The following is a 25,116-nucleotide window of genomic DNA, read 5'->3' as shown; positions in this document are numbered from 1 at the left end:
CGGCAGCAGCGCACCGTCCATACAGCGCTAATAGCCGTCGTCTTCTTTTGCAGGTGAGCTAACTGTTTAGGAGTCGAGCGTTCATTGGATTGTCCTGTGCGCTGCTGCCGAACAAAGTGTGCGTCGATATTGACGTATACTTGCTTTGTTGTGTGAGCTAGTCTGGTAAAATGGATGTGAAAGAGTTGTGCCGACAACTAGAGAATTTTAAGCGGGACATGAGAACGGAACTCAGAGAATTGAAAGACAGCGTAAATTTTTGTTCCAATGCAAGCGATGGAATGCAGGGCCTAACGAAAGATATAGCTGATTTGAGGGCTGAGATCAAGGAGCTAGTGAAACTTAATGTTCATTACAAGGCAGAAAACGAAAGGTTGTCGCAAAGAGTAAACGAACTAGAACAGTATCAAAGAGCCAATAATTTAGAAATTAAAGGCGTGCCCGGTGGAAATGACGTCATGACAGTGATAGAAAGAATTGGAGTAGCGGTTGGCGAGAGCATTTCAGAAAGTGATATTGACACGTGTCACTGGGTGTCAACTGCAAAGACTGGCGTCAAAAACATTGTTGTGCGCTTCGTGCAAAGAATGAAAAGAAACCGTGTGCACATGAAGGCAAGAAAAAAGCAGCTAACTTGTAAAGATCTTGGTTTCACCTCAGAAAACTCAGTGTAGGTCAACGAGCATTTGACGCAACAAAACAAAAAGCTTCTCGCGTCTGCGCGACAGAAAAGGAAGGAAACAAAGTGGAAATATGTCTGGACTGCCAATGGCGGGGTGCTCGCTCGGAAAGATGATGGCTCGCCCATTCTGCGCATCACTGCTATTGAAGACTTATCTAAAATGACCTAATGATAAACTATGACACTAATATGGCGTCTACTCATTCATCTGATCACCAAGTGACAGACGTTTATTGTGACATGCAAAAGCTGAACAAAGAATATTCCGGATGCAAGACGTTATCCTGTATACATATTAATACAAGAAGCATGAGAAATAAGCTGGATGAACTTAATGAGTTAATACAATTAAAAACCGAAAAATTTGATGTTGTGCTTTTCACGGAAACATGGTTAACTGCAAATGATCCTGTTCCACAGTTTTCATGGTATAGCTCGCATCATGTAAGAAGAGAAAATAAAGCCGGTGGAGGGGTAGCAGTTTATGTTAAAGAACCGTTGAAGTTAGTTGTCATTGATGAATTTTCTGTTATTACTAATGATGTGGAATGCTTGACCGTGCACCTAAATAAAACTATTGTAAGTGTCGTATATAGGCCCCCAACTGGAGACAAGGCCACATTTTGTAGTTTTATGGAAAGGCTACTGCTTTTGACCCGATCAACTAGTGAGACTTGTGTAATTATGGGGGATGTGAATGTCAATATGATCACTGATAGCGCATGGTCGCTAGAACTCAAAACATTGTTCTCTTGTTACGGCTGCAGTAATTACATTACTGCACCAACAAGGCTAACAATCAATAGTGCTACATTGTTAGACATATGCGTTTCGAACTTAAATGAATGTGATGTCAAGTCGGGAGTACTAATATCAGATGTAAGTGACCATTTACCTGTGTTTTGTCTTATACCAAAAGACCCTGACAAACAAAACCATGACTGCAAAACGCGATTCCGCAGAATAATCAGATCAAGTACTCTAGAGCAATTTCGATGTCTCCTCCAGTGCGTAGACTGGCAAGAAATCTATAATGAAACAGATGTAAACAGAGCGTTTGCTCTATTTCAACGAAATGTGCTTGCGTGCTATGATTTGGCTTTTCCACTTCAGCCAGCTGCTTCTGGAAAGAAGCATAAAAAGGCGCGCAAACCTTGGGTCGACAAAGATTTGTACGAACGCATCAAAAAGAAAGACGCTATGTATCACACCTTCATCCGCACGCGGCAGCCTGACCTATTTGCGACGTACAAGAAATTTAGGAATGAAGTACAAGGTGATTTAAAGAAAGCAAAGTGTGATTACTGTGAGCGCCTTTTCTCGAATATACGAAGCAATCCGAGAAAAATATGGGATGCCGTTAATGATATAACAGGAAAAAATCCAAACGCGCATCCGTGAATGACACGCTTAAACGGACGGGAAATAGAACGTGCGGAAATGGTTAGCTGCATGAATACGCATTTCATTAACGCTGGTATGAACCCTGCACACGTTGCAATCGGAAACGATCACAGGTTTTCCACACCACGTATATCAAACTCACTTTTTTTCAAACCGACATGTGTGAGTGAAGTACGTGATCTTATCAAGACATTAAAGCATGATGTTTCAGCTGGCGTAGACGGTGTCAGTCCTACTCCGGTTAAATATGTGTCACACGAAATAGGGCCAGCACTCGTGCATGTTATAAACTTGTCTCTTAGCACAGGCGTTTTTCCAGACGAGCTTAAGATAGCGCGTGTCACACCAACTTATAAAGGGGGGAGTGCAGACCAATTGTCGAACTACAGGCCAATTTCAGTTCTCAGGGTATTTTCAAAACTTTTTGAAGGTGTTATCTATGCAAGATTATCAAATTTTTTTACGAAACACAACGTTATGGCGCAATGCCAATACGGTTTTCAAAAAAAATAAGTCAAGTGAGCAAGCCTTACTGGATATTAAAGATCGAATTATTGCTTACATCGAACAGAAGAAGTTAACGCTTGGCCTGTTTTTGGACCTGAGAAAGGCATTTGATTCGATTGACCACTATATCCTAACTGAAAAATTGGAAAGATACGGAGTTCGAGGCGTTGCAAATGACTTGATAAAAAGTTATATATGTAATAGAAAACAGTTCGTGCAGCTGGGAACTACTGCATCTGACATGCTTACCCTACATCAAGGTGTCCCACAAGGTTCAAAGTTAGGACCATTACTATTTCTAATTTATGTTAATGACATCACAGATTTATCAGGTTCACAAACATTGGCAATGTATGCAGATGATACAAATGTGTTCTTTACAGCTGATAACACAACAGAATTACAACAGTGTGTAAATGAATATACAATTTTGTTATCTGACTGGTTGGCGACCAACAAACTACAGCTGAACGCAACTAAAACAACCTACATAATATTTAGGGCGCCTAATAAAAGAATTGATAGTAGCATACAAGTAAAATTTAACAACTACCTCATTAAACAGGTCAAACAACAAAAGTTTCTGGGAATACATTTCAGTGAAGAATTGTCATGGAATACACATGTAAATTCCCTCTGCGGTGAATTATCAAAAAACATCGGTGTAATCTATAAAATTGCACACCTGATCCCTCTATGGCTGAAAAAAAAAACTGTATGATGCACTTATTTATTCAAAGCTTTGCTGCGGGATATTGGTTTGGGGTACAACCACTAGAACAAATTACACGAAATTGATTACCTTACAAAAAAGAGTTATCCGTTTATATGCAAATTACTATGGCCGTTTTTCAGATCTAAGAACCGGTCCACTATTCCAAAAATATGATATTCTGCGTGCGGACAGGATATATTATATGCAAATTCTTCTGGAAATCCGAAAAAGAAATCCAAGCGCTCAATGTAGTGAATGTAACCTCTCCGGATACTCCTTGCGACACAGCTCACGACACACACCAAAAGCAAGGACCAATTACGGGAAACAAACGTTTCTCTATCAGTCCACAAAAATAATGAACAGTTTCAGTGCATCTGTATCCTTAAACACTTCTTTACAGACATTTAGAGAAAGAATAAAAGATTGGTTAGATAGGGAAGACATATACTTTAAAATTGAATGAATGCGTGCAATAACATGAAAAATGTTTCTGCCATGAATTACATATTTTTTTCTTTTCAGGATTCACACATTTCATTTAATATCTATTGTTGGATTTTGTATTAACACAAATATGATTGCATCCACGTATTGTTCCCAGTGTTTTATTACTTTTGGCACACAATTATGATGTTTTTTTTTCTTATTTTTTGCGCATGTTGCTCTACATTGCTCCATAAATTAGCTGACGTTTATTTCATGTATAATTGTACAATTTTAGCATACCATTAGCATCTCAAATACTTACTTGCACTTAGCCGTTGTTGTACATTGTACCATATATTTGTAGAATCGAATGACCATGAACATTGCTACCATGAATTTTCACAGTAACCAACGCTGTTGTAACGCGCAAAATTGTGCATATGTGTGTGACCTGCTGTCAAACCTGTCGTTCGCGGGGGCTGAGACCTTTGTCAGGCTTTATGCCTTTAGTCTCAGTCTACCCTCGTTTGAGTGAACAAGAAATAAAATTCAAATTCAAAAATTCAATGCCAGGGCAGAATACTCAGACTTCGCCAACGTTACATCGCGATTGCATCTTTTGTCAGAATAGTAGATGCTTTCGGATTGCTACAGGCGCGCCCGTGCAGCCCACGCAGTTCGTGCGTGGTTGCGGGCCGGAGGAGAGAGATATGCACAAGAGAGGATATCTGCCACGCCTTCCGACGTCACTCATGCTTCGCAAAGAGTGACGTCAGCATCTTTCAGCTTTTTCTTTCCTCCATGGTCAGAGCACCCGCAGATATAAAAGGCCCGCTTGCACGCACTGAGCATAGTTACGTAATCAATTATTAGGAAACCCCATGCTTCTCTTCGCGGTCTCGCAATGGAGAAAGTTGCTTCCTTTGAATGTCAGTACTGCGACCGGCGGTTAGCGAACAATCGCAGTCTACAGAGGCACATAAAACTTGTGCACAAAATCACTCACCCGAAGTACAACTGCGACGAGTGTGAAGTAGCCCTGACTTTGAAAGAACTGGAGTACCGCCATATCAGCGTGGATTTCTTCGAGCCGGAATATGAGAGGTATCACTTTTTGACAATGCCAGGTAAGACACTTGCTTATTCTCTCAAAGCAACGCGTGATTACCGCTGCACCTGTTATTTTTGCATTACGGGCTTGCAGAGTGAACAATTCACTTGTTCACTTATTGCTTGAAATGTGCTCATTTATGGTGCTTTCATGCTTAACATTTTATCTGACCATGCACTAGCTGCAACTTATACTGTCATACATTAAATTGCATGCTTATCATTGCTGTTTTGAATCGAAGCAACGCAGAATCATTGCTGATGGATCTTTTTTAGGAATCGCATATTTAAGTTTTAAAAAAATGCACCCGCCGCGGCGGCCGCATTTAGATGGGAGCGAAATGCAAGAAACGCCTGTGTGGCACGTTTAAGGGACACTAAAGTGAAAAATGATTTCTTCTGCATCAGTAAATTACCGTTCTACAACACCAAAAACACCACTGTTACAATGATAAGACGTTTGGTAAGCCAAAAAAAGCGCAAGAACGAAATACTGGTGGCGACGCCTACTTGAGTTCCCGCAGATGGGGGCTGTGACGTCGTGGATTTTCATGGCATCTTCTAGGGCCTACTAATTATATATAGCGGTACAGATTGACTATATTGAGTTCTAAAGGAACCAAATATTAAACATGGCAAGTTTCAGGAACCTTTATTCAGCCAACGCGGCCCAAATGCGAAAACATACTTTGGAATCCCTGACGTCACGCTAACGTACCGGCGCTGGGGTTTCGGCGCGAAATTCAAATACTGATACTTGGACCTTCATTTTCTCATCTAATAATCAAACTATTTTTTTGAAATCACTGCCTGCAGAGTTCTCAAACACTGCTTCGTTAGTCTAAACTGATTTATTGTTTCGCTTTAGTGTCTCTTTAAAGATCCCCTCGTGGTCAAAATTAATCCGGACTGCGCCACTATGGCATGCCTCATAATCAAATCGTGGTTTTAGCGCATAAAACCTAGAATACATTCTATAAAAAGAAAAGTGACTGGAGGAGCATGAATGTAGTTAATGATTTGCTATTTTAGAGCGCAGCTCTTTGTCGTCCGTTCCTGGGTTTCGCGTCGTCGTCGGCGTTGTCGTCGGCCTCGTAACCAGCTCCGCCCCCCTTTCATCCCCCCAGCGCTAGCAGCGACCGACTGATACCGCTGGATGCCGCTGACGCCGCTAGAGAGTCAAGATAACGTGACTGCATAGAACACCGTCGCCACCATGCAGAAAGAGGAGGAAAGGGTCCCCCCCCCCTGTTCTTGTGTGGCGGATAGGGTGCTCTTCAGTTGCCGACGCGCCGGTTATTTCACGTAGGCCCCGGCAATCATGTCAAATCTGGAGTACCGCAAGGTTCCATGCTCAGGCCTATTTTGTTTTTAGATTATATTAACGATACTAGTAATGGTAGGCGTTTCATAGACTATTTGCTGATGATTGCGTGATCTACTAACCCTGAGGACACCTGCTACCTTCCATCTTACTTAGACAATCTCCGTAAGTGGGGCAGTAAGCAAGCGGAAATCAACATTAATATAACAAAAGCTATCAGATTCGGGACTACAGCTAAACCCGTGTTATGCAATTACATAATTATAAAACATGCCCGTAGCCTCGGTATTCACAATATCTGGGTGTTCATTTGTCATCCAATCTGTCATGGAACATTTGCGTAGATGTGATTTTCACTAGAGTGTTTTAGTTTAGTGTCATTACGGTCCTCCCCGCTCCAAGTTGCCCCGCTAAGCCACATGGTGGAGTGGTGGGTGATTGCATGTTTTAGTTGTATGTCTAGCCTAGCGGAGCAGAGGGACGGATGGATAGGTGCTACGAGTGTCCCCTTTGGAAAGATGTGTGGGTTGCGCCATGAAGCTTTTGTATTGCCTAATGTTCTACCTATGTTAACAAAGAAAAAGAAAACCCACGATGACTTCCCATAACCAAACTTTCTGAACTTTGTCTTTGCAAGCCTCTGTTGTTTGACGTTTCCCTACTTTTTGTCCATCAATCTTCCATTCGCTGCTTACCAATCTTTACTGCATACATTTTTACTTTCCCTCTGCTCTTGCAGAACCCAAGGGCTTCAAGCAGGCCAGTGGTGCATGTGTGTGAAAACTTTTATTGTAATGATGTCCGGAGGCTAGACTTCTCAAGCCAAGGCGAGCCGCTCCCACGTTGGCACTGTCAGGCCAAGCCTTTCAGCGACATCATGGGCCCCCTGGACGGCCCTTAGTTGGTCCTGAAACAATGGGCTTTGAATGCTTTTCTCCCACTGTGTCCATTCTTCAACGAGTTTGGGGAGAGTCGCGGGACACCCCGCCAGCATATGTCCGATTCCAACGATGCCATTACAATTATTGCAGTCCATCTTAATCTCCTTCTCTGGATATATTTTATTAATGGTATATAGGCCAGTGGTGCCTAAATCTACTGCTGGGGAGATATTTCACATTCTAATAAAGCATGCTCTATTGTTTCCCTAGCTTTACCGCAGCAAGCACATGCTTCTTCCTTCTTATATCTTGCTGTATAAGTGCGTGTTCTAAGGCATCCCGAGCTCATTTCAGAAAGTAATAAGCTTCCCTTTGAGTTATAATAGATTGTTTCTTTCCCGATATTGTTATTTCCTCTTCAGTAGTTACTCATAGCAGGTTTATTTTCCATTGCCGCCAGCCACGAGATTATCTCGGCCTCTCTGGCTTTCCGCTTGATGTTCCTTTCGTATTTGCAGTGCCTTCTGGCTGAATTCAGGGTAATGAAACAAAATAAAAGCACCTATAAGTAAAACTTATAAGTAAAGCTTTTATAAGTAAAATGAATACATATAGCTTATTTGTCCATAAAGCATCTAAACGTGAACTTGTAATGCATTACCGGTCCATTTTATCCAGTGGAAAATAAAGCCCCATCTTGGGAAATGCCACGTGATAGTCAGCGAGCTTGCATTTTGCATCCAATCTGATTCTTTCTGATGCTAACATGTTGCACAGCATGCATCACATACTCCCGCGCTGCGAGGTTTTCAAATGGGTCAGCATGCACACCTTCTAGCAGACAAAAGTCTTCGTCTGTGCAAATCTGTCTTGTAAAGAGCAAGGCAGGCAAGGTGCCTCGATGCACGTGCCAGAATGGGTGTGTGGATCGACCACCCTTGCTAGAAAAAAATGGCAGCAACCTTCTGCTCAGGCAGCTTGTAAGCGCACCATGTTTCTGACTCCGCCAGCCTGCTTGCAGCTAAGCGGAGGGCGCATGTGCATTCACGCTTTCGCTCCGCTCAGCTGCTTAGCCGAGTGTAAAAACGGCAAACTAGAACACTACTAAAGCAACCAGATCACTTGGCTTCATAAGGCACTATTTGCACTCGGCTAACTCCGAGACCAAATTTCTGGCTTACACCACCTTAGTATGCTCTAAAATCGAATATACCTTCTTAATTTGGAATCCACACATGAGGCCTACCTCGAACACAAACTAGAGTCTCTGCAAAATAATGTTGCTTGCTTCATCACAAGAAACTACTCGCATACATCTAGAGTTACGGAAATCAAATATTAGATTAATTTAGCTCCTCTCAATATACGCAGGCTTCTGACACTATTGTCCTTCTTTCATAAACTTTACTCCAATCGGTTGTCCCACGTGACTCTAAATATCAGGCTAGCTTGTGACATGTGTCTTGACGGCTTGATCACCAACTTAAAATCGCACCCATCTTCACCCACACTAATCCGTTTTTCCACTCACCTCTTCTCCTCGCTATTTGTCACGACTCATTTGTACATAATTTGAAGTTGTTCCTAGAAATCTGAACTACCTCTTACCTTGCTGTTCCGTTCCAGTTGCATTTCTTGATGTTCTTATTTAATAGCCAATTTTGCTTTCCTGTTTTGTAATGTAAAACAGCTCATGGTGATAAGTAAAGTATTTTAGGAACCTTGAACCTTGTCATTACTATGTTTTTTCACACATTGTATATACCCTGTAATAAGTCGTTTTTTTACACTAATTCATGTTGTTCCAATTCATATTTCTTGTTTAGTTGTGTACTTTTGGTATGTTTTGCTCCTTTCATTGTAATCCCTGTAAGAGATGGTGTCTGCCATGAAAAGGGTACCTGGCCCATGCCATCGTCCGACTCATTCATGCTAAGGATGTTGTTGAAGGGAGGAATGAGGAGGAGGGGATTTATTTACAATATCTACATGAAGGGTGGAGAACATTACATCTGATCAGTCTAGCATGACTGAAATGCACACTGAACAGTCGAAAATGTCTGCTTAAACACTCTCTGTCCTTACTAGATCCCTAGGCCAGGGAAAGCTGCCATCCGACCTTCATCCAATCAAAGCGTCCAAAGTCGCCGAAGTACCTGCCTTTGAGGGCGAAGGTTCACACACTCTCTTGCACTTTTGTTTTACTGAACACACCAAAACCAGTGAGGCCTCATAGACAGGTGTTGTCACGCTTGACTCAAGCTGGCATGTCTTGGTTCCTGAGCTGACTCTGCAGTTAGCTGCTGAATCTGTCATGACCGTGACTATTACCAGAGTACATGGGGGAACGCCATAGAACAAACATTTCCAGGAGTTTTCTTGCTCCAATTGGTCACTGAAGGTGACAGCGAACCAGCTAACAATCCTGTCCGCCAAACGTGTCTAGACTTACTGGCTCTGAAGGGCTATTCGAAGGGGGCGTGTTGTTGGCTTCACGAAGCGATTCATTGCAGCGAAGCCAGAAGGTCACTATCCCCGCTGGCCAATCGTAACATTCCCCACCCCTATGCCTCCTGGGCTCTTTAGGGTACTTGAACAAAAAAGAGTGTTATGGAAGTTAATATGACCGGTATAAACAGCAGCGTCGCAGCAACACGGACTGCTGCAGACGGCGGCGCCAGGTGTGCTGATGACGTTCTGATCATTATAAGCTGATACTGCTCTTTAGTGCCTTATCCATCCACGTCAAACCATTATGCGCCGCATGGACCATATCTTGAACTCCGTGTTCTCGTCGCTTTGCCTCGAAGAGCGGGCCCATATCTTGAAAGCGATCTGCGAAAAGTGCAGGGTGCGGTGTGTGTTGAGAGATTTGCAAGCGCTGCTTCGATCTCGTGGTAGCGACAGGCAGAACAAAGGTAAAGCCACTCGCTGCTGCATGCTCTATCTATATTGTATGCACTTTTCACTTTGTTGGCTGCTTGAAGGCTGTTCACCTCCGCCGTAGGTCGGCCCAGTATTGCACTATCTCTGGGATCTGCCCACATTTTTATCTTGCGTGATGGACGTTTGGTAAGCATAGAAATGCTTACACATTTAGGAAAATTTTAACACCCAGAACCAGCCAATTACTACCATGCCAGTATGTTGCAAGTATTTTCATTTGAGTAGGTAGAAAGCCTTTGTAAATAATTAAATAAAAATTTTGTGGGCTAATGAAAGCAGTTGTGTGCCTAGGCGTTGGAGAGGCAAGAAATTACAAGTGCACTAGAACAATTTGCTCTGTCACACATAACAAAAGAACTGAAGGTGAATGTCTTATGTGCATTGCAAATGACACATGTGCTTTCATATTGTCACGTGGTAGTGACGGTGAAGAAAGAAGCAGTACGGTGGAATACAAAACTAGCTTTTATTGGGCGAACCTGTGCCCACAAAACAGGCTACACTTATAGCACAACGAAAGCGGCGAACACAGTCGGCGATCGTCGAAAATCTGATCAGTGAGTCAAGCGCGTCGGCTTTTATAGAGCAGTCGTCGAATGTTCCAGACTAATCGTTCGGACCCGCGTACCTTCCACAAAGTTCTACAGCATTCGCGTTACACGATGAAATCAGATAACACAACGTTCGGCGACAACAGATAGCCGGGTAGAAGTATCGATAACTTTCCAGAAACTTCGGATACATGCAGGCGCGTCCCGCGCTGTGCGATTACATTTGTTAGGTGGCGAAACGTGGTCGCCCGATGAAGATAAGTACACGTGTCAATACCCCCCTCTTAAAAAAAGCATCGACCCGATGCTGCATACAGACGAAATAAGGAAAAACACCCGTAGCAAAGAAAACAACAAAATAAAGAAGTTCGTCAGCGTCCGTAAAAGGGTTTCAGACGCACCACGTGGACCACTTCAGATCGTGCGCGGCGCCGCTGTGAATGCGAAATTCCGTCTGGCACGACCTCATAGTCCAGTGCGCCAATACGTCGAATGACCTTGTAGGGTCCGAAATAGCGGCGCAATAGTTTCTCACTCAGTCCTCGTCGGCGTATCGGTGTCCAAACCCAAACACGGTCGCCGGGCTGGTACTCGACGAAGCGTCGTCGGAGGTTGTAGTGTCGGCTGTCGGTCCTCTGTTGGTTCTTGATCCGCAGGCGGGCGAGCTGTCGGGCTTCTTCGGCGCGCTGGAGATAGCTAGCGACGTCAACATTCTCTTCGTCAGTGACGTGGGGCAGCATGGCGTCGAGCGTCGTTGTCGGGTTCCTGCCGTAAACCAGCTTAAACGGCGTGATCTGTGTTGTTTCTTGCACCGCCGTGTTGTAAGCGAAGGTTACATACGGCAGGACCGCGTCCCACGTCTTGTGCTCGACGTCGACGTACATTGCTAGCATGTCGGCGAGGGTCTTGTTGAGGCGCTCCGTGAGACCATTCGTCTGCGGATGGTAGGCAGTTGTCCTCCTGTGGCTTGTCTGGCTGTACTGCAGAATGGCCTGGGTGAGCTCTGCTGTAAAAGCCGTTCCCCTGTCGGTGATGAGGACTTCTGGAGCACCATGTCGCAGCAGGATGTTCTCGACGAAAAATTTCGCCACTTCGGCTGCGCTGCCTTTTGGTAGAGCTTTAGTTTCAGCAAAGCGGGTGAGATAGTCCGTCGCCACGACGATCCACTTATTCCCGGATGTTGACATCGGAAACGGCCCCAACAAATCCATCCCAATCTGCTGGAATGGTCGGCGAGGAGGTTCGATCGGCTGTAGTAATCCTGCTGGCCTTGTCGGTGGTGTCTTGCGTCGTTGACAGTCTCGGCATGTCTTGACGTAACGGGCGACGTCGGCGGTCAGACGCGGCCAGTAATACCTTTCCTGTATTCTCGACAGCGTCCGGGAGAATCCGAGGTGCCCAGCGGTTGGATCGTCGTGTAGGGCGTGCAGTATTTCTGGACGCAGCGCTGACGGTACAACAAGAAGGTAGCTGGCGCGGACTGGTGAGAAGTTCTTCTTCACGAGCAGGTTGTTCTGTAGCGTGAACGACGGCAACCCGCGCTTAAATGCCCTAGGGACAACGTCGGTGTTCCCTTCCAAATACTCGACGAGGCCTTTTAGCTCCGGGTCGGCTCGTTGCTGTTTAGTGAAGTCTTCCGCGCTTATTATCCCAAGGAAGGCGTCGTCGTCCTCGTCGTCTTGCGGCGGGGGATCGATGGGGGCGCGCGATAAGCAGTCGGCGTCGGAGTGTTTTCTTCCGGACTTGTATATTACCGTGACGTCATATTCTTGTAGTCTGAGGCTCCACCGCGCCAGCCGTCCTGAAGGGTCCTTTAAGTTAGCTAGCCAACACAATGCATGATGGTCACTGACGACTTTGAATGGCCTGCCATAGAGGTAAGGGCGGAATTTAGCTGTAGCCCAAATGATGGCGAGGCATTCCTTTTCAGTCGTAGAATAGTTGCTTTCCGCTTTTGACAGTGACCGGCTAGCATACGATATCACCCTTTCAAGTCCTTCTTTCCTCTGGACTAGGACGGCACCGAGGCCTAGGCTACTGGCGTCAGTGTGGATTTCGGTATCGGCGTCCTCGTCGAAGTGTGCAAGTACCGGCGGCGACTGCATGCGTCGTTTGAGTTCTTGAAATGCCTTGGCCTGAGGCGTTTCCCACTTGAACGCGACATCACATTTGGTTAGATGTGTTAGCGGCTCCGCTATGCTTGAGAAGTCCTTGACAAAGCGCCGGTAGTAGGCACACATGCCAAGGAATCTGCGCACTGCCTTCTTGTCGGTTGGCTGCGGGAATTTTGCGATCGCAGCTGTCTTCTGTGGGTCGGGGCGTACTCCTGATTTGCTGATGACGTGGCCTAGGAACAAAAGCTCATCGTAAGCGAATCGACACTTTTCCGGCTTCAGAGTGAGCCCTGATGACTTGATGGCCTCTAGTACTGTCGCAAGCCGCCTCAGGTGATCGTCGAAATTTCCGGCGAAGATGACGACGTCATCCAAGTAAACGAGACAGGTCTGCCACTTCAATCCTGCTAAAACTGTGTCCATCACGCGCTGGAACGTTGCAGGAGCCGAGCACAGTCCGAATGGCATAACCTTGAACTCGTAGAGGCCGTCTGGGGTGACGAAGGCCGTCTTTTCGCGATCTCTTTCGTCGACTTCTATTTGCCAATAGCCAGACTTGAGGTCCATTGACGAGAAGTATTTAGCGTTGCAGAGCCGATCCAATGCGTCGTCTATCCGTGGGAGGGGATATACGTCCTTCTTCGTGATCTTGTTCAGACGACGATAATCGACGCAGAAACGCAGGGTTCCGTCCTTTTTTTTCACCAAGACTACAGGAGATGCCCACGGGCTTTTGGACGGCTGGATGATGTCGTCGCGCAGCATTTCGTCGACTTGGTGCCTTATAGCTTCACGTTCTCGCGTCGAAACTCGGTATGGGCTCTGGCGGAGAGGTCGAGCGCCCTCTTCGGTTATTATGCGATGCTTTGCGACTGGGGTTTGTCGAATCCTTGATGACGTCGAAAAGCACTCTTTGTATCGTCGAAGTAGACTTCTGAGCTCATGTTGCTTAATCGTGGGGAGACTTGGATTTATGTCGAAGTCTGGCTCGGGAACTACGGTCGTCGGGGTAGATGCGGCAGAATCCGAGAGGACAAACGCATTGCTGTTTTCCAGAATTTCCTCGATGTATGCGATCGTCGTGCCCTTGTTGATGTGCTTGAACTCCTGGCTGAAGTTTGTCAGCAACACTTTCGTGTGTCCTCCGTGCAGTCGAGCGATCCCTCTTGCGACGCAAATTTCACGGTCTAGCAGTAGACGTTGGTCGCCTTCGATGACGCCTTCTACGTCAGCGGGTGTTTCGGTGCCGACCGAAATAAAAATGCTGGAGCGAGGCGGGATGCTCACTTGATGTTCGAGCACACTCAAGGCGTGGTGACTACGAGGGCTCTCCGGCGGTATCGCATTATCTTCCGACAGCGTTATTGACTTCGACTTCAGGTCGATGACTGCGCCGTGTTGGTTGAGGAAGTCCATGCCGAGAATGACGTCTCGTGAACACTGTTGGAGGATAACGAAGGTGACAGGGTAAGTCCGGTCGTGGATGGTAATTCTTGCCGTGCACATTCCTGTCGGCGTGATGAGGTGTCCTCCAGCGGTGCGAATCTGAGGGCCTTCCCATGCGGTCTTAACTTTCTTCAACTGGGCGGCGATGGGTCCACTCATGACGGAGTAATCAGCGCCTGTGTCCACTAAGGCGGTAACTGCGTGGCCGTCGAGAAGCACGTCGAGGTCGGTGGTTCTTTGTCTGGCGTTGCAGTTAGGTCTTGGCGTCGGATCGCGGCTGCGTCGTGTTGAACTGAAGCTGGAACGTCGCGTCGTCAAGTCGTCTTTCGTCGGTGTAGTCTTGGCTTCCTGACTGCGTCGGGACGGCGGCGGGTCGTTATTATGTCGTCGAGGTGGTCTCTTCGTCGTCTTCGTCGGCGGCGGAGGATCTTCGTCAGTTCGACGAACAGCAACCGCACCTCCATCGGTTGCTGCTTTTAGTTTTCCGGGTATGGGCTCGCAGAGCGGCCCCGGGCTGGGCCAGTGTATGGACGGCGCTGCGGCGACAGGTAGCGGCCTGGTGACGGCGAACGGGACGGTCGTCGAGAGTTCCACTGAGTGCCGGCTAGGTAATCGGCAATGTCACGTGGGCGCTCCCCAAGCTGTGGACGCGGCGCGTTGACGGCGAACCCTCTCAGTCCCATGTCGCGGTATGGGCATCGGCGGTACACATGGCCGGCTTCTCCGCAGTGATAGCAGAGCGGGCGGTGGTCGGGGGCTCGCCAAATGTCCGTCTTCCTCGCGTAGGTGCGCTGGGCGACGGGTGGGCGTGCTGGCGGCGGCGGCGGCGGACGACGGAATTGCGGTGTTGCAGGACCTTGGCGCTGTCGCGCAGGGGGGCCTTGACGGCGGGCGACGACGGCGGCGTAGGTCATTGCTTCCGGCTGCGGTGGTTCTGGTTGCACCTCAGGAACTCCAAGGGATCGGTGCACCTCTTCTTTCACGATGTCGGCGATAGAGGCCACTTGAGGCTGCGACGAAGGCAAGACCTTGCGCAGTTCTTCGCGCACAATGGCCCTGATGGTCTCGCGCAGATCGTCCGTGGCCAGTGATTGAATTCCTGCGTAGTGGGTAGAGCTTGTGCGGCGGTTGAATTGCCGGTTCCGCATTTCGAGTGTCTTCTCAATGCCGGTGGCCTCGCGAAGGAACTCTGCTACGGTCGTCGGTGGGCTTCGTACCATTGCGCCGAAAAGTTCTTCCTTCACACCACGCATGAGTAGGCGTACTTTCTTTTCCTCGGCCATATCCGGGTCGGCGTGGCGGAACAGACGGCTCATTTCTTCCGTAAAGATGGCAACGTTCTCATTTGGTAGCTGCACTCGGGCGTCCAGCATAGCTTCGGCCCTTTCCTTGCGCACGACGCTTGTAAAGGTGCGCAGGAAGCCGGTACGGAACAGGTCCCATGTTGTCAATGTCGACTCCCTGTTCTCGAACCACGTTCTCGCGGCGTCTTCTAGGGCGAAGTATACATGCCGCAACTTGTCGTCGGAGTCCCAGTTGTTGAAAGTCGCGATTCGCTCGTACGTCTCCAGCCAGGATTCCGGGTCTTCAGTTGCTGCTCCATGGAAGGTCGGTGGGTCCCGAGGTTGTTGCAGGACAACGGGGGTCGCTGGGGCAGCCATTGGGGTTGTCTTGGCCACGATCTTCTTGGTCTTCTCAGGTAGAAGTCCGTGTTCCGGGGGCAGCTGTTGTAGACGACGGCTTACTCGATGGTCCGTGACTACGTTGGTGCTCTCTTTACGGTCCGGGCTTGGATCACGGCTTGTCGGGGGCGTCCGGTACATGGACCAAAAGCACCTCCACCAGATGTCACGTGGTAGTGACGGTGAAGAAAGAAGCAGTACGGTGGAATACAAAACTAGCTTTTATTGGGCGAACCTGTGCCCACAAAACAGGCTACACTTATAGCACAACGAAAGCGGCGAACACAGTCGGCGATCGTCGAAAATCTGATCAGTGAGTCAAGCGCGTCGGCTTTTATAGAGCAGTCGTCGAATGTTCCAGACTAATCGTTCGGACCCGCGTACCTTCCACAAAGTTCTACAGCATTCGCGTTACACGATGAAATCAGATAACACAACGTTCGGCGACAACAGATAGCCGGGTAGAAGTATCGATAACTTTCCAGAAACTTCGGATACATGCAGGCGCGTCCCGCGCTGTGCGATTACATTTGTTAGGTGGCGAAACGTGGTCGCCCGATGAAGATAAGTACACGTGTCAATATGCACTATGGCATATGCGCAAGTGTATTACACCCGATAACAATGCAAGAAGCTCGACAAGAGACTGCCGCGAGGCTATGAACGGCATCCAGAAGGAGGTGCCATAGCACAAATGGATGCAAAGATGGCAGTGGTGGACACGAACAACATTTCTACCATTCCATGCACTCAATTTTGTTACAAGGTGGTTTGCTGGCCTCTGCAAATAGATATGAGTCGATTCATCAGCTAACTGTAGCTCTAGTTGCTGATACCCAACCGACCTGATGAAGCAGTGCTGATTAGGGCCAATGGTCAGGGTAGTGTGCCATGAAATTAGCTTTTGGTGATTGTGATATGGGCTGCAAGCAGTTACAGGAAGCTTGGTGTTAATATATTGGTACGATTGGCGATTGTTTCCGAGATCATTCGTACGAGTTTTTGATAACTGATGAAGCACTGCTCTACGAATCTGCTTCCATGTGAAGAAGATCTGCTTTCCATGTGAAGCTTTCATCACTTTAACTTGTATATTATTCTACTATATGCAGGGCTCACAAACCATATACGATATCTTCCGGATAATAATTTGAACCTGGCACAAGTAACCTCCCCCTCTTTTCACAAGTCAGCAACTATCACAAGTGTGCACAGAAGTTAGTTCCTGTACTTAAAAGATCACAAATTGCCATACAGTTCTGAACCACGTGCAAGAACACATGTATGCAATGCAAACTGTGTGCCTTCCAGTGGTCAATGGGTCTTAGCGCATGCCATTGTGCTTGCTATGAATGCTGCTTTTGTCACCGTACCCTGTTAGCATTAAATATAGTAATTGCTTCGATTGGTGTTGATAGCCAGGACGAAACTTATACTGAGAGAGGCATGCCTGATAATCAGATCGTGGTATTGGCATGTAAAAACCCAGATTTGTTTTATTTGTTCTTGTTTCGAGACAAACCAAGTGCCCTTGAAATGCTGCATGCAATGCATTGACCTCGGGCAACCCATTGCATTACTGCAAATATTACTCAATATTTGAAAAGTCTAGTAGATGATCCATCTCAAACTGAATTACTTGCATGTTCACTATTTGTTTCTCATATTTAAGTCTTCTCGTACCCCTGCTGAAAACGCTGCGTTGCCCTGAAAGCGTGAAAATACCACACCTTTGCGCAGTTCGCGTAGCCAGGTTTCAGGCAAGTTGAATTGTAGCTAAATGGTGTAAATGGTGTAGTAGAACCACCACTAAGCATGTGTTGGAAGTCCAGTGCTTAAGTTAGAATAAACCACCCGGTTATCTTTTTCCACAGCTACAAGTAAACAAAAGCTGAAGCGGCCTTCAAGTGTCAAGTGTGGAAAAAGATGTTTTGCGGCAATGGCTGTGACTGAAGACAACACAGGTGTGTATGTGGTTTTCTAATTCAAGCACAGAGGCCGCGACTTTGAACTGGGTCGTGTTTTTCTGTCCAAGTCGGAAAGAGCTGCTATTGCTGGTAAGAAACCGCTTTTGCCCTGCTTTATAATACATAAAGAGTGGTTGTTGAGTTTTCAACATCCCAAATACAAGGCAATACTCATGCCAGACCATGCAATGAACTTGGAGCACATGTTAGTGCATTTGAAATTCATAATTTCCACATAATTCGAGGCCACCTTTACTGACTGCAGGGCATTATAGTTAATGACATCATAAACATGGTTATCATTTTGCTACATTGTATCAATGCCTGAAGGGTTCAGAGAGAGAGAAAAAAAGGGAACCGTTCTCCAATTTCACAGCGGTAACAACTACCTTGGCACAGCCAGTGGCCTATATTTGACCTATATGGCTATTCTTATTGCAAGCAACGACTTTAGTTATTTTATACTTGTTTGCACCACTTCATGTACCAAGCAGGAAGGTGTAGTGCCTCCTGGTGCACTGTAGGCCACGCAGCAGACTGTGGCTTTTTCTTTTTCTGTTTTATTTTTCAGGCTTTCAGTTAATTGTATTGGTATGACTTATGATCCTAGTGGGATTCAATGTCTCAAATAGCAGTAAGCTGGAATAATTTCCACTTGGGATTACTTAAGGTGCATTGTACATAATTATGTCTGCCATTTTGCCTAAACTGAAGTGCAATTATTACAGACATCGATGAAACTGCGACCTCTCGCCACTACTGTAGGTCATCCACAGCAGATGTGCTTTCCATGTGAAACTTTCATCAGCTCAAGTTGTATTTTACTCTACTATATGTAGGGCTCACAAACCATGTGCCATATTTTCTGGACTATAATTTGAACTGTTGTACAAGTCACCCCCTTTCCCCCCTCTTTTCACAACTTTCAAAGAAAAAATATGTGTATATAACTCATTGTATAAGATGCATCTATCTTAACTTGGGTCAGCATCGTGAAATGCGATTCTGCATGTTTATACACTTATCCTAAAATGTCGTACTTACCCATTTCAGGGCACTAAACTTCAGTAAAAAAAAATTTTATGAGCTGCACATTCTAGCAGACAAATAAACTGCAAGTACATTGCTGGAGAAAAAGAATGTCTCATGTTCGTCTTGCATATATAAGTTACACTGTTCTACAATACGCTTGGATGAAAATGAAAAGAAAATGGTGGCACCTATGGTTTGGAAAATATGGTACCTAAATATTTTGAATGTGAATGAAACATGATTGAAATGATCACGATAATTAGGCTTATACCCCTGTCACACGGCAAATCTAATGTCATTTCCAACAAATGACATTTGTTGTGATTAATGTCATTATCACAGCGCGCTGTCACACGGCGAAAACTAATGTCATTTGGAAATGATGACAATGACGATAGTAAAAAAAAAAAGACACGCCTCAAACCCACTTTTGTCCAATAATTATTTTCCAATATGCTAAATTCTACAAGAATATGTGATCGTTGCTTTCAAACCGTAGCGTTCGATTACTAACTTGTCGACATTGCCAACAAGTCGAGTCGAGCTAAGGCAAGCAACAGGGCGAAGAGAACGATAGGCGCGTCCGCTACATCCGCTAAAGTGGTACGAGAAGGGCAGTTGCATGTCATCGCCTTTCTGATGTGCATGCGAGCTTCTAATATCCTCATTCTTGGCCCGTGCCACAGGAAAACACGCGCACGCTTATACGCCAAGTCAATTGAAGTGGCCGCGGCCGATGCTCCGGTGAGAACCAACACGACTGCTGCAGCGAAAGCTAAAGATGGCTGTCTGGTCACTGGACTGAGAGTAGTTTTCTGTATTTACCTATGTGATGGGCTTCAATGTCGTTAAAGCAATAATTAGGTAATAAAATGGATAGAATAATAGTGATTTTTTGTTAAAACAAAAAAGAAGCACATACTGTTTGCGAAACACTGGTAAACTCATGGTGTCGAGGATACACATTCAGCTCCAAACGAATGCGAATGAGTTTGGCGAACTGATTTGTTTGTAAATGTCATTTTCGAAAATGTCCTTACGTTTTTCCGTGTGACACCAAAGAAATGGCATTATCAGCGAATGTCATTCGTTGTAAATGACATTAGATTTGTCGTGTGACAGGGGTATTAGACATGAACTCGTAAAACAGCTTCAAGTGTCCAGTCAGTACTCTACTTGACTGAAATAATACCTTTAACTCAAGAACCCACATGACTGCATAGCCTTCAAAGCATACGTTCACATGTGTGTCTGCTCTGTAAATATGGATGAATGACTGATAAATCAACCATTAAAAATAATTGCTGAAAGCTTTAATTGACAATTTTTATATTGACATTAATCAAATTATGTGCATCAATTCAGTCAGTAACAGTGATGTTTATATTTAAGGTAATCTGGAAATGCTGCATATGTTTTCGATTGCCGACTGTTTTCCCTTCTATGGTGGCATGCCACTATGGAAGTGGCAATAACTTATGCTATGGAATGTAATTGGAAAATTAAGTTCTAACTGTAGGATAGAAATTGATAACAATGGCAATATTTAGTAAAGGAACTAAAAGTGGAAGAGATTTTTGCCCTGGGTAGGATCTGAACCACAATTTTCACATGTCCAGTTCAGTGCAATGCTTTTACAATGGTTTAGTAATGTCTTTGTGCGAACAAGGTTACCAACAGTGAAGGATAAAATTGGCAGCCTAGCTGTAAACTTGGTACACACAATAAATTTCTTCACTTACGTACTTGATAACACTGGTGCAGATAATCCCTATGACGGTTTATCAATGACAGCAAACAATGAAACACTGAAACATGTAATCTTGCCTCTTCAAATGTAATGTAATCGTGTAGTGTAATTCAGAAATGTAATCTTGCCTCTTCAGCAGCTGAAGGCTGCATAGCACCATGTCCTTGCAAAGAGCTGACCTAAACAGAACAAAAATTGCGACAGCTTGAACTATTTAACACACACCATTGCAAAAGGTTTTTGTAAGTCAATGTAACTCATTATTCAATTAAATGAATTCTAAATAATGATATTAAAAATGTTCATCAGTGCCCATTTCACTTCCTTGCGTGCTCGGTAATTTTTACTTATGCTTCAACTAATATACACTTTTTCTCTACTCTCTCAAGACAAGCTGCGAGAAGGAGTGTCCATGGATGCAGTACTGGATAATGTGCGGTCCAACGTGGATGAGACATTCCACCGCATTAACCTGTTAAGCAAGCAGGATCTCCGCAACATAATGAGGGATGCCAGAGTCTCAAAGACCGAGCGGCTGCATGATAATGACTATGTGAGCGTGCAACTCTGGGTTGAGAGGATGCATAGTGAAAAGGAGAACCCATTGCTCTTCTTTAAACACCAAGGACAACCTGACAAAAAGTGACATTTTTTTAGAGAAAAAAAATGAGGACCTTTTGGATGACAGAGATTTTATGCTAGTCATCATGACCACACCACAACAGGAGCTTTTCAAGAGGCTTGGAACTGATCGTATATGTGTCGATGGAACACATGGAACAGCAGGTGAGCAGTACTATATAAATGCAATAATAATAAAAGCAAGAAAGTGGGAATGCTGTCTGAGAATAATTTCAATAGATAAGATGAGTAGTATTCCTTCACACATGATTTTTCTCTTAATTTTTCATTTGATGGAGTTCTCAATTATCAGTAACAGAGCAAGAATGAATTCAGCGCTCTGTACACTGGTGATATCATTCCATTGCTACTGTCCTCATCGCTACATGCCCTGCATATCCTGTCTGTATTGTCACCACGGAGTTATAATAGGTCACATAATACAGCTCTTGTCACATTTGTCTTGTGGGGATGCGCGACTGTCACACGTCCCCTGATATGTTGTTTTTCCCGCATAGCTTCCGTTTCCTGCATTGCGGTTTCGCCGCGGGCCCCAGGCCACGCGAGAGATGGCGCGAGTGTTGCACTGCTAACGCTGCCTCATGGCAGGGTTACTTGGGGGCGCAAGGGAGAACACGTTTCCTCTTTGGTTCGGGTCGGCAAGCAGCACGGACGTGCCGCCCGTGCGCCGATCCATGCTTCTGCGAGATCGTCTCGTGAGGCCTTGTGCAAAAGAGCCACCGTTCGCGTGACCGTACGCGTGAACGACCAGGCGTTGGGATCCAGCAAGGGGCGAACATATTCGCTCGCTATCCGGTCGCGGTGAGTCAGACTTCCGCGATTTGTCGCGCGCCCATCGGCATGTTTTGTGGATAGCAACTCGGCTAGCCGGCATTGATCTATGAAAGGTGCACTAAATGCCCTTGTGATTGTCGTTCCTTTGACCCAAGGTACGGGATGAGAATCCCACAGTCTAGAGTGCAGAAACAGTGCATTGCAGTGTGTATTAGTGCCTTCTGTCAGAGGTACAGCTGTCTCGAGGCTGTTTGGCATCCTGAACTGTTTGCCAATTAGGCGAATCACTGATTACTGCTACAGTCAAAAGTGCTTTTTCTTGGTGGCGGGGGGTGGTTCCCTGAGGACTGCGAAAGCAAAACATTTAGAAAATCAGGCAGTCCAAAAAAAAAATTAATGCATGCCTTTTACTGCCATTTAAAGGGAGGTGCGAGTCGAAAACATAACAAGAACCTAGAACTATGAAACCCCAGTTGTGTACATACTCCTATGGTAATTTCAAATACTATATAAATCAGTTTTATAGCAAGTTCCATAGGTTGTGTTCTGTACAATGACAATGTGTAAAACGGAGGCATTATTGCCCACATTTTTTTATCTCTAAACTTCCATAATTGCAGACCAGTGATGGCGCATAATCCTTCAAATCAACTGTAGAATACTGAAATATGTTACCGAAATGGATACCGAAATCGTTATTCACTGTTGTTTTAAAAAGTGCATATAAGTGTTAAATTAGAACCTGTGAAACCATTTCAATATGTTTAGACAACCAGTAAGTGTTACTCAAGATTTTATCTTAAGTATATAAGTGATGTTGAAGATCAACCCCTCAGTGGTGGTCAAGACAGTTTAGGGTTTCAAGCACAAAGTTGTCATTCTGGAGCAGTTTAGGAGCAGAAATCTTTTTCTACTTCGTGTTCCAAAAGTCTTCTTGGAACACTTGGAGTAGTACAGAAGTAATCTAGCCATTTGGTGGAGCTTATTATTACTGTGCAGAGCTGCCGCATTTCAATGGGGGCAAAAGGCGAAAACACCCGTGCACTTAAATTTACTGTAGGTGCACGTTAAGGAACCCCAGTTGGTAGAAATTTCCGGAGTCCCACACTATGGCATGCCTCATAATCAGAAAGTGGTTTTGGCACGTAAGACCCCATAATTTAATTTTTCTTAATTATGTAGACCAACCACAACACTTATCAGGCTTCTTGGTGCTTGTGCTGTAACAGAAGAGAGTATGTATGTGTGTAAATAAGAAAATGTAAATCATGCCATCTTAGAATGGCCCCTTTTCACTGCTGGTATGCTTCACCACGATACATTGCATAAGCCTCTTCCCGTAGCAAGCTATACTGCAGCAAAGTTGACGCTTGAAAACCGGCATTATACAACACTTTCGACAATGGTTGTGCCTTCCGCACTTTGAAGGCAAAGCATTTCAGCATCCGAAATTTCAGCTGTGCTTATAGTTAATTGCCTCTATGAGGTACGTGGCAGTGTTGCAAGGATACCCGAATTCTCATGCATGTCCGAAAAATAGTTTGTTGGGTGTATTTCTGCTTGGTAATGAAGACGGCTACGACAGTGCACATTAGTGACACAACAATGGCCAAATGCTCAGATTCCTTTTAAGTAGAGTGCTGTGTGCTTTTATGACTTTGGTGAAGTTAGCACCTGAATTTGCCATACACACACCTGCAAATTATCTATTTATTAAACTCACGCACACATAATATCACTATAATGAGAAATGCATAGTGTTTTAGCTGTTCCCTGCAGAATGTTTTCTGACAACTGCTTTGATGATGGATGGATGGATGGATGAATAAATTTCTTGAGGTCCGTCGGTACGTGCGATTAATGCGCAGTGGGCCACTCCCACGTCGGGACAGAGAGGCCATGCCCCTCCGCTGCGTCGCGGGCCCGATGGACAGCCCAGAGCTATGCTTCAAGGTCCGAGCTGTGTGGAGCTCGGTCCAACTCTTCCTTGGGGGTCCTGGCACCAGGGGGCAAGCCGAGAGCATGTGATCAAGGCTAGCTATATCCTTACAGTAGTGACACGCATTGTGAGGGTGCGCGTCCGAAAAGATATTGTGCAGGAAGGCCGGGCATGCGTAGGTGCTCGTCTGAAGCCACCTGTACGTGACTTCTTGTGCTTTATTGGGTGCTTTGTGCGGTAGCGGCGTGGTTCTCTTGACTAACTTGTAATGCTGGGTGAGATCGTTGTAAGTGACGCGGGGATCGCGCTCGCTTGCCCATCCTGCCGAGAGGGAGTCCGGGCTCACACTGTGAGTTAGATCTTGTGCGGTCTCGTGTGCTGTGTCGTTGAGGTCACTTTTTAAGAACAATATTTGATCACGAATATACTCTTAATGCTTCACACACAAAACAATTTGTTACCTTGTTGTGTCCATGAAAGGCTTGTATTAAGAATAATTTTTTGGCAGCCTTGTTGACAGTTTGACAGCATCAATCAGTGAATCCTTAACAGGCACTCTGCAACACTTTTTCAAGAAGGAAAGCCGACCTACTGAGTCTCCAACACATGCGATTTTACATTTTGTCACAACCTTAATGCAGCTGGCACACCTGGGTTGAAGCTTATATAGTGCTAACTTAGGCAAGTTGGCACATGTTGCAGCACTTCATTTGTCTCCTTTATGTCCTATGTGTTGCAATGCTATGTTATTTATTCAAGCTCATACTTCTGAGCAGCAAGCAAAATGCAGTTGACTTCATTCCGTTAATTTGACTCTGACGGGACTAACGAAACAGACTGAATTATCTGGTGGGTCAAACTTAAGAAGATGCAGAAGAAATGCCAACACACATGACTGATTTATTCGCCATGGTTTACGTACAGATTTTAACATGCCCCAGAGTGAAACACACGCCCGCTGTCTGTGTGTCCAAAGTGTAAACTAGCATAGAAAGGACAAAAGTCCCTAAAATGAAAGAGAAATCAAATGCGCACACAATTTTTATTTTTAAAAAGATGGACAGGGGTCCAATGTGTTGCACATTGCAAGCAATTTTCAAAAGTAAGCTTCGCCGCAATACATCGGTGTTATGCGGTAAAGCATACCAAAATCGCCAAGGAAGTTTTGTTAAAGATGGCACATTAGAAATGGGTGAATACCACAATGAGACGTTTTGATCT

General features: G+C 45.4%; 2 long non-coding RNA genes across 3 annotated transcripts in view; one reads left to right on the top strand and one right to left on the bottom strand.

Moving 5' to 3' along the window:
• The window catches only part of LOC126525381 (uncharacterized), a 44,014-nt gene that overhangs the window by 10,322 nt on the left and 8,576 nt on the right, over positions 1-25,116 (bottom strand). Inside the window, exon 4 of one of the 2 annotated variants that reach the window (XR_007598219.3) lies at positions 20,609-20,719. The exons of the other annotated variant lie outside the window; for it this stretch is intronic. This is a non-coding gene — a long non-coding RNA (uncharacterized lncRNA). Of the gene's footprint in view, positions 1-20,608; positions 20,720-25,116 lie in introns of those variants that run through there. 2 annotated transcript variants of the gene reach the window in all.
• LOC140213798 (uncharacterized) lies at positions 17,392-21,376 on the top strand. Its single transcript, XR_011890778.1, has 2 exons — positions 17,392-17,755; positions 20,930-21,376. It is a non-coding gene; the product is annotated as an uncharacterized lncRNA (long non-coding RNA).

This window comes from Dermacentor andersoni, chromosome 10 (assembly GCF_023375885.2).
Source record: "Dermacentor andersoni chromosome 10, qqDerAnde1_hic_scaffold, whole genome shotgun sequence".
Lineage (NCBI taxonomy): Eukaryota > Metazoa > Arthropoda > Arachnida > Ixodida > Ixodidae > Dermacentor > Dermacentor andersoni.
This window is presented reverse-complemented; position numbering and strand designations above follow the sequence as displayed.